Raw genomic sequence first — 9916 nt, 5'->3', positions numbered from 1 at the left:
AATTATGAAGAAATAAATAAAAAGCTCAGGTGCGGTAATGTCTAAGGTTTGAGAATGGTTCAGAGATGGTTGTAATTTCAACTTGCTAAGCCGTGAAAATTTGTCAAAACTTACAAGCTAATAACACACTATTGTTTGATCGAATAAAGTATGAAAATGTAGCAAGTTAATGAAAAAAGTTAAAGCTTGTATGGTGGTAGAGAAGGTTGCATGTTCATAACCCGAATTCACTGAAAAGCATTAGTACTTTTTAGAGAAAAGTTTATCAGGCAGCAGCTGACCACTTTTTTTTTAAAAAAAAATCGTTTTTACTAGTATTTCTAAGGCCTTTTTTTGGAGGAGGAATACAATTAATTCCTCAACTATGGAGACAGCGCATTAGCAGTTCCTTAAATTGAGCACTCTGACATGCTAAATTGCACAGTCTGAACATGTAGGTACTTTTAGGTGCTTTTAGTTCCGTCGAAGACATGCCATCGGAATTATGTAAGGCCACTTTCTCAATTTAGACATAATTCGAAGTAAGAAGTAGAACTTCTTCAGACCCCTGTACTCATGGTACTGCCCAGTGAGCAGTATATCGTATATCTAGAATTAAACCCCGTCCCCTCTGGACCAGAGTTCGATTTTCCAGCCATTGGGCAACTACGCCCTAAACCTATGAATGTAGCTCATTTAAATCTCGCCATTACCCTGGATATAAATTGGTGTTTTTTTTTCTTCAACTGAACAAGAATTTCTAAAAAGTTTCTTGAATTAAACACTCAAGGCTGCATATATGTGTGTAAGGAAAAATAAGTAAAGATCTAGATGGCCCGTTAACATATTTTTCGGACAGGAACCGAAGCTACTAAAACCATCAGCGCAAGCAAGCTAATACCAAACCAGGATGCCGTTATGGCTCAGCAGGGGATAGAGCATTTGCCTCCCTATGGGTCGAGTCCCAGCGATGGCTGGGCGCTATGAACTATGCTACCGACATGCATCAACCACAGTGCTAAAGTAAAATATCCCCGGAGATAGGTGGATTGTGAGTTAAAGTCTCCTTGCTGTCAGGTTAATCATAAGTTTTACGGTTTTCCTCTCCATGAAACGCAAATGCGGGTGAATTCCATCAAAAAGTCCTCCACGAAAGCTTGATACAAGAGTTTAATTTTACCTTATTTCGTAACCGTAGTTGAACAGCCGACTCAATTTTGCGCTTATGACTACCAATGTTCAACTCCGTAACCTTGTAATTTTGAACCCAATCCGGAAGACAAGGGAATTCCTGGATCAAGTATTGGGAGAAATATGCCTTCGTGGAGGACTTTTTTTGATGTAACTAACCCGCATTTGCGTTACATGGAGAGGAAAACTACGGAAACCTTCCATGGTTAGCTCCTGACAACGAGGGGACTCTAACCCATGATCCGTCGACAGCAGAGGATATTTTTCGTCATCACGGTGTTCGGTGCAAGCCGGATGCGTAATTCGTATTGACCAGTCATTGCAGGGAATCGAACCCGGTTCACCTCGTTGAAGGGTGAACGCTCTATCCCCTGAGCCATCACGGAATAATTGTTTAATAGCCTTTAGGGTAGGGTTCAAAATTACAAGGCTAAGGATTTTAGCATGGATAGTTGTAAGCTCAGAATTGGGTTGACCAATCAGAGCCGGTTATAAGAAGATACCTCTCCATTACTTAATTAAAATAGAGTGATGAAACAAGAAAGTTGAAAAAAGGACAAGAAAACTAATCTCTCCTTTGGCCATACCACCAAACACTTCTTAATTTGGAGATAGAGGGTTCGAATCCCACCACAAACCTGGATGTGTCTTTGCGATATCTTTTTCTAACGTATTCTATCTATTCTTCAACTTGAAATTGTCTTATGCGCCGTACAGCACACAAGCTGCACATGCTTAAGTAACAAGTCCCGCAGTGGACTGATCGTTAAGACACGGCTCCCAGCAGATCACCGAAGTCAAGCATCACTGGTTGCGGTCAGTGTGCGGGTGGGTGACCACTTGGATTAGTCTGCTTAGGGACCGAGGGTGTGTGGTATTGGTCCTCGTTAAACTGTTCTACCGTAAAGTGCTCGACTTCGCGTGCAGGTCGTCGGGCTACCGAAGCGGGGGCGTCATCCCCTCTGCAGATTATCAAAAATTGTGATGGCATGTCTTCGGATCATCCTCAGGGATGCTTCCCAGGCCGTCGCCAATAGCCCATTGTGCAGTTCTAGTGTGACGTAAAGGAACTACAACAACAACAGCATAAGTAACAATCTAGCTACAGCAAACATTCGGATTGACGGGCTTATTGGTACGGAGCAGTGTGCTGCATGGTTTAGTGCAAAAGTAACAATAAGTCGAACTGGAATTGCAAGAAGCAGTTAGAGCGATGGAGTACCAAAAAATGTCCGAAGAACTTTCGAGAACATTACTTATTAAGGAATATTTTTCGCAGGAATATTTTTCGCAATTATATTTGTTGTTGTTGTTAATTTACGTCGCACTGTAGCTGCACAATGGACAATTGGCGACGGTCTGGGAAACATCCCTGAGGATGATCCGAAGACATGCCATCACAATTTTTGATCCTCTGCAGAGGGGATGACACCCCCGCTTCGTTAGCCCGACGACCTGCACGCGAAGCAATTATATTTGTATTTGTAAGCAGAAAATTTTCGAGTTAAAACCTCATCACATTTGTTAAGTTCATTTCCTTATTATTTTTATATAATGGTAGTCAAAAATAATAAATCGATAATTCAATCGTGAATTATTATTTTAATATAGAAATAAAATCTTCTGGGAAAACTGAAAGAAGTGCCAGCTATACTAGCGCTTTTCGCTTTCTTATAGTATGACGGAGACTGAAAAGTCAGGGAGGAGGAATACAAATTAAGATCTCAGACAACCGGTTCATACAAAAGGTTCATACTTTTATGCCTTAGAGCTTATTACAAACTGGAAGGTTTTAGAACAAACTGGTATTGGACTAGGACTCCCGGTGGCTGACTGGTACCACTCAGGGCTCCCGTGCCACAGTTCCTGGGTTCGATCCTCGGGCCAGGTAAGGTTGACGCAGCTTTTCATCGCTTCAGTGGGTCGATAAATGAGTACCAAGCATGCTTGGGAACTAAACACTGGGGGTTCCGCATTCGACTGACTGACCAACTATCCGAAACATCTGGTCCTGCAGCCCAGAGCCCAAGGTCAAAAAAACTGAGATGGGCACAGTAGACCTTGGCCATGGACGGATCGTGAATTTGTGGGGCCCTGGGCTGAAACTACTTAGAGGCCCTAATAGCCATTTTGTCAAAAAACTGTTTTCTATAGTGATGTAGATAAGTATATAGAAAAAATAGGACAATAAAATAATTTAATTTATTGTTTATTTATTTATTTTCATTTGTCTATACAAACAGCAACTGCACAACATTATTGCAAAAGAAATTAACAGGTTATGTGTAGTTATGTTACATAAATTATAAAGCAACCTTTCTGCATTTTTGTGCTGCAAATTCCTTTATTTGCTCATCACATTGTAAGTTCTTCGCTAAATCACAATTTATGGAAAGAAATAATGATTTAGTCGATGGTTCGACATTGTTGTCCTATATTTGTTTTCTATATATAACATCCTGTAGAAAGAGCGCTCCGCTTCACAGCTAGTGATTGGCAAAGTTAAAAAAATCTTTACGATAGTATAGCAATTTGGGAAAACATCAACAAGTTTTTTTTTAATAAATTAGCATAAAAATTTCTCTGCAAGAGGTGTAAGGCTCTGGCTTAGACTGAAGTAAATAAGATTTTAACTGAATGCACTCATTCACTAAATGCTCGTCTGCGTCATCTGGATAATACGAGGGTTGCTATTTATATTTCTGGCCTTGGCAACAGCAAGTGTTGCTAGGCGACCGCAGACGATTTTAATCGAAAGTTTGATACTTTTAAACATAAATTCAGCAGACGATTTACCATTATAGCTTCATTTGTGTTGTTGACAGTAAGTTGAAAAGTTCTTCTCTTTCAAAAAATGGAATTGAATCGTGAACATTTTCGTGCCATTATTTTTCATAACTTTCGACGTGGATTGTCAAGACAAGAGTGCTTCGATGAACTTAACTCTTTATTCAGCGATAAAGCGCCACCCTACAGCACTGTAAAAAATTGGTATAACGAATTTAATCGTGGTCGATGTTCGATCCAGGACGAATCCCGTGCAGGTCGTCCAAAATCCGTTGTTGTGCCAGAAAAGATCGATGCTGTGCGTGAACTGATAAAGCAAGATCGTCATGTGACATACCGTGAGATAGATGCGTCTTTGGACATTAGTATGACTAGCATCAATAAAATATTGCATGAACATTTGAGCGTAAAAAAAATTTGTTCGCGTTGGATCCCGCATAATCTGACAAACGCTCGAAAAAAGGCTCGTGTCGATTGGTGCAAGGAAATGTTGGAAAAATACGATAAAGGTACATCAAAGGCTGTGTATAACATCTACACAGGTGACGAATCATGGATCTATGCATATGAGCCGGAAACAAAACAGCAATCAATTGTATGGGTCTTCCAAGACGAGGCAAAACCAATAAAAGTTGTTCGAGGAAGAAGCACATCGAAACAAATGATTGCCTGTTTCTTCGGCATTAACGGTCATGTGGCAACAGTGGCGTTAGAGCAATGCAGGACGGTCAATTCTGAATGGTACACGACCATTTGTTTGCCAGAAGTAATCGGAGAAATTCGAAAAAAGCAGAAGAACAGGCGAATCATTCTTCATCATGACAATGCGAGCTCTCACACATCGACTTAAACAAAGGCATTTCTGACGGAGCGAAAGATCAAACTGATGGGTCATCCACCGTACAGCCCTGATTTGGCACCCAATGACTTCTTATTATTCCCACACATCAAAAATAAATTACGTGGACAACGATTTTCGACCCCGAATTGCATTTGATGCATTCAAAACGCATGTTTTGGAGTTACCTCAATCGGACTGGAAAAAGTGCTTTGAAAATTGGTTCAAACGCATGCAAAAGTGTATTGATCATCATGGAGATTATTTTGAAAAACAATAAAACCAATTTCGATCCTACATATTTGTTTTTTCATTATTAGGCCAGAAATATAAATAGCAACCCTCGTAATCAACAATATTACGTATACTTTCCAGATCTATATTTTCCATATTTTTGTCTTGCAAATCCATTAAAAATTTGAATTTCTTGCTATACATCTCATAGACTTGGCTCCTTTTATTTAAATCCATAATCAGCTTATCCAACGCAACGTTTAGCGTGTCTCTTTTAAAATTTTTCCGCGCCGTATACTGAGAATTTATCTGTAGACTTATCTGAAAATTTTGGAGTTATGCGTCTCTTATTTATGTCATTGTAGTCTATTCCCACACTAGTACTTAATTTTTTAGCTTTTTCTTCGTATTCCTTTAGCTTCTGATCTGATTGGTGCCTTATGTTGTTCATGAAGTCTTTTAATGATACAATTAACTTTTTGCCTTCACAAATATCTAAACTCTTTATTTTTTTATTAACTAAATTAAATCTCCCCAAAATTTCTTCCCTAAAAAATAATCAAAATTGCAGTATCGAGTTTCGCCATTTTACTGAATAAATTTTGTGCCTCTTTCCGGAAATCAATTTTCTCATCCTCATTTTCGCTGAAACTTTCGAAAATTTTCATAAAGTCATCATAATTATTTTTCAAAGCTTTGACAGCATCATAGTAACAAGACCATCTGGTCTGGCCTAAACTTGTTAATGTAAATTTGAGTTTTGTTTCACGATTTAACAGTTCCCACCAGTCGAAGTAGAAAAGAAAACGTATATTTTTTGCACTACTCCAAAAAAGTTCACAATTTCGGTTGCAACCTTAACAGATTCTTCACCAACCAGGTTAAGGGAATGCACAGCAACGTTTAACTTGGATTATTATTGCGGCTTTCCAGAGATGTAAAACTGATAAAATTCATTCAGAAAAATGTTTACCATGAAAACAAAAATGATAATGATGTGAAAAAATATCCTGTGTTATGAAGAAAATAGCTTCAAGACTGAAGTAAATGGAATAAAACTTTGAATTTATACTTCTTCATTAGCGGATAAATAAAACATTTAAAAGTTCCATAAAATGCTCTCGACATTTAATCAAGTACTATATATGCAATGCAAACATGTTTGATTACTGGAGGAAACTGAGGCTTAGATTCAAATATTATAAGCATGAGGCTTTTGGAAATTTTAACTGTTTTAACATCCCTTTAATTTTAGAACTTTAACTCGGAATTTGCAGTCACTGAAGGTATTCCATTTAATTAAAAAAATTGGTACGTAGAATCTAGTTAAAACATTTTAATTTTTCTAATTCTGATAGCACAAGTTTGGTATTGGACAATCCGTTGACTAGCTCGTCCAATTTATTTTACTCCAAATAGGAATACATATTTTAGTTTAGATATATATTTTAAAAACCATACCTAAAGTAAAACAAAAGAATAACTCAAATTAACATTTTGGAGATAAAAAAAAAAACGATTGCCTTATTTTAATTTCTGTAGAACATTTTCCATGCTAATTTGGAATCCGTAATTTGTATAATATAAATTTTACAAGGATCTTAAAAATATATATTTAAGGTGGATTTTGCGAAAAACTCTGTTAAGTTATTTATTGGGTAGAATTTAATTAAAAATCTCTGTAAATCAGGATTCTTTATGTTTTTTAAAAATTAAATAAGTTCACTTTCTAACAATGGCTATTAAGGTATATATTTTTGTGTACACCACTGTTTCAACAAAGCTAAAAGATGTAGTTAAACAATTACAGTAAAAAGAAACAAATTATATGCACTTTAAAAGTATTCATTGTTTCAAGCTAATTTGAACAATGCGTAAAAATCATTATTGAGTTCATTTAGCGTTTGGATTTCGTGTGTGCGGGTTGTTTTTTGAAGTTAAAAAAAACTTGTTAAAGACTAACTGATGAAATAAAAGAATTCGTTGACCGAAGATGAAGTTACGAAAGGTGACTTAAAATAGTAAGTCACAGTATTTCATTAAATATTTATTTCATAAAATATAAAAGAAAAACAAAATAAAGTCAGCTAACGGTTAAAATGATAGTCAAAAGTAATTGATATTTTTTTCTTTACAATCCAGATAACTAATTTCAAAATTAAACTACTTAAGCGTTGTTTGGTGTCTTCTAGAATACAATAGAGTTTAATAAATATGCAATTAATATATGTTAAACTATAAAAATGAGCTAAACATGAGAAGTAGGACATGGAATGATTTTTTTCACTTTTTTGTTTAATTTGCAAGCATCTTATGGTTTTAGTTAATAAAAGTGTTACTATGAATTATAGACAACTATTTCCGCTTAAGGTGACCAAATTTTATTTCTGCTAAATTTTATTCTTCGTTTTTTTGATAAAATTCTCCTACCGTGAATAAAGAACTGGTAAAAATTTAATGGGAGGCAAAAGTAATGCTCTAAAATGTTTTTATCAAGGTCATATTTTACTCAAATTCATATTTTAAATATGACAGTAAACACATATTTTGAGTGTCAAAAAATCAAATTGCCTGTCTATTTGGAACAATATGTATAATTGTAATTAGGTACCTATGAACCTATGAAAATAATGAACCTATATTTCCTGAATTAGTAAATTTGCGTATTTAAGTCGCACCGCTTCAAATGTAACATTTGCAATTTAATATGTGATTTCCCGATTGCAAAGTCAAAAATTAGGGCGCGTCACTGACCGGAATTAATTTTTTGAGACAAACATAATGGCTGGAAAATTGATAAAATTGACGACAATTTAGGTTTCACTAATATTTCTCAAAGGATTATTTTCATTAGTACCAGTCTGTATTAGTGCCAGCAGTTGCAGAAGATTTTTGATTTTATGATCCTTAACATACATTATTTTTCAATTGCCTTTTCACCATTTTCCAACCTAGGTTGAACAGTTCTTTGGTTTCAATATATATATTTAGTATATATATTCAATATATAAATTTAAAAGCGACATCTTACGTCATTCAAGCAATGACCAAATTCCATGGAAAAGAGGAAACACTGGTGGTAAAACCGTTTCAGATTTAAATAGTTACCGGGATAGGCAAATCTATTCTCTTATTTAAATTATTCATCAATATCTACATTTTCTTGAGAAAAAAGCAGTTCTATATATATGTTAAAATTGTGATTCCCCGCAGTGGACTGATAGTAAAGACACGATTCCCAGAAGATCACCGAAGTCAAGCATCACCGGTTGCGGTCAGTGTGCGGGAGGGTGACCACTTGGATCAGTCAGCGTAGGGACCGAGTATGTGCGGTATAGGTCCTCGTTAAACTGTTCTACCTTAAAGGGCTCGACTTAGCGTGCAGGTCGTTGGGCTACCGAAGCTGCCATCCCCTCTGCAGAGGATTAAAATTGAGATAGCATGTCTTCGGATCATCCTCAGGGATGCTTCCCAGACCGTCGCCAATAACCCATTGTGCAGCTCTAGTGCGACATAAATGAACTACAGGTACAACAGCAGCTGTAATTGTGAGAAAAAATCTTAGTTGTTACAGAAATTCTTATTTCTTTCGATAAAAATGCTAAAATGAAATATCTTTCGTGCCAGTTTTTTTTCTGTCTTGGTAGGGGAGAGTGGGGTCAATTGTAACATTTTTTAATTAACTATTTTTAACTAACAAAAAATCCTATATATTATTAGTATTAATTGACAGACGAGTAAAGTAGACTATCCTCTACTAGAAAAAAAAATACCTGTTTTTAAATGTTATTATATTAGTTATTAACAATTTTTGACAGTCGTGTACTTGTTACAATTGTCCCCACTTACGGGGTCAATTGTAACAGTTCACAATTTCAACTAAAACATGGTTAATTATACATATTATCATAGTTGTGATATATTTTTTATTGATCAAAATAGTAGTTATATTTTAGGAGTAAAAATAATAATGAGCAGATACTTAAAGGGTTAAACTTTTGACTTTTAGGGGTTAAAAATTTTAATTTATGCTGTGAAAGGTGACAAATAAGATAATGCACACGCAGCACAGCTGTTACAATCGTCCCTTTACTTATTGTTACAAATGTCCCCAAGACGCCATTTCAGCTTTATTTGTTAAAAAAAATGCTAGTTAATTAACTAAACTAATTTTTTTTATTGAAATGTTAATTAAGGTGTCCACTTACATATTCGGTTAAAAACTTTTATTTGTTTAAACAAAATTACTTTGTTACAATATAATATTCTAATACCAAAAAAAGTACTTACGTAGCGTGAAAATATCTTTCGTGATGTAACTCTTTCAAAAGTACATAAAACTGGTTGCCAGCAGGGGTGTACATGTAGATTTATTAAATACACCTCGTGCGCCACCTAGAAACCAAATCTAGAAACCGACTCTCGAAATTTTTGCTCTGTAACAATCGTAACCTGTTATAATTGACCCCACTCTCCCCTATACATACGCTTTTAGCCCTGGCAAATCGGTCATTTCTGTCTACACCGAATTTCAATGAAATATTCCTAGATGAAAATTTAACTGAAAGCAAAAGACCAATTGCAGCATACTATTGCAATAGATGTATTATATTCTCGACATGAGCCGCGATGGCTCAAGGGATAGAGTGTTCGCCTTCCAATGCGGCGAACCGGGTTCGAATCCCAGTCGATACGAATTCCGCAACCTTATTGCACCGACCACAGTGCTGACGGGAAATATTCTCAGTGGTAGACGGATCATGGGTTAGAATCCCTTTGACGTCAGGCTAACAGTGGGAGGTTCTCGTTGTTACGTTTTGAAATAAGAATTAGATGATTTTTGTATAATGGAGAATTAGGTAAAAGCGTTTTCTTGTGTCTTCAATA

This window comes from Parasteatoda tepidariorum, chromosome 4 (genome assembly GCF_982258835.1).
Source record: "Parasteatoda tepidariorum strain Cologne lab strain chromosome 4, Ptep-v5.0, whole genome shotgun sequence".
Taxonomy (NCBI): Eukaryota; Metazoa; Arthropoda; class Arachnida; order Araneae; family Theridiidae; genus Parasteatoda; species Parasteatoda tepidariorum.
This window is presented reverse-complemented; position numbering follows the sequence as displayed.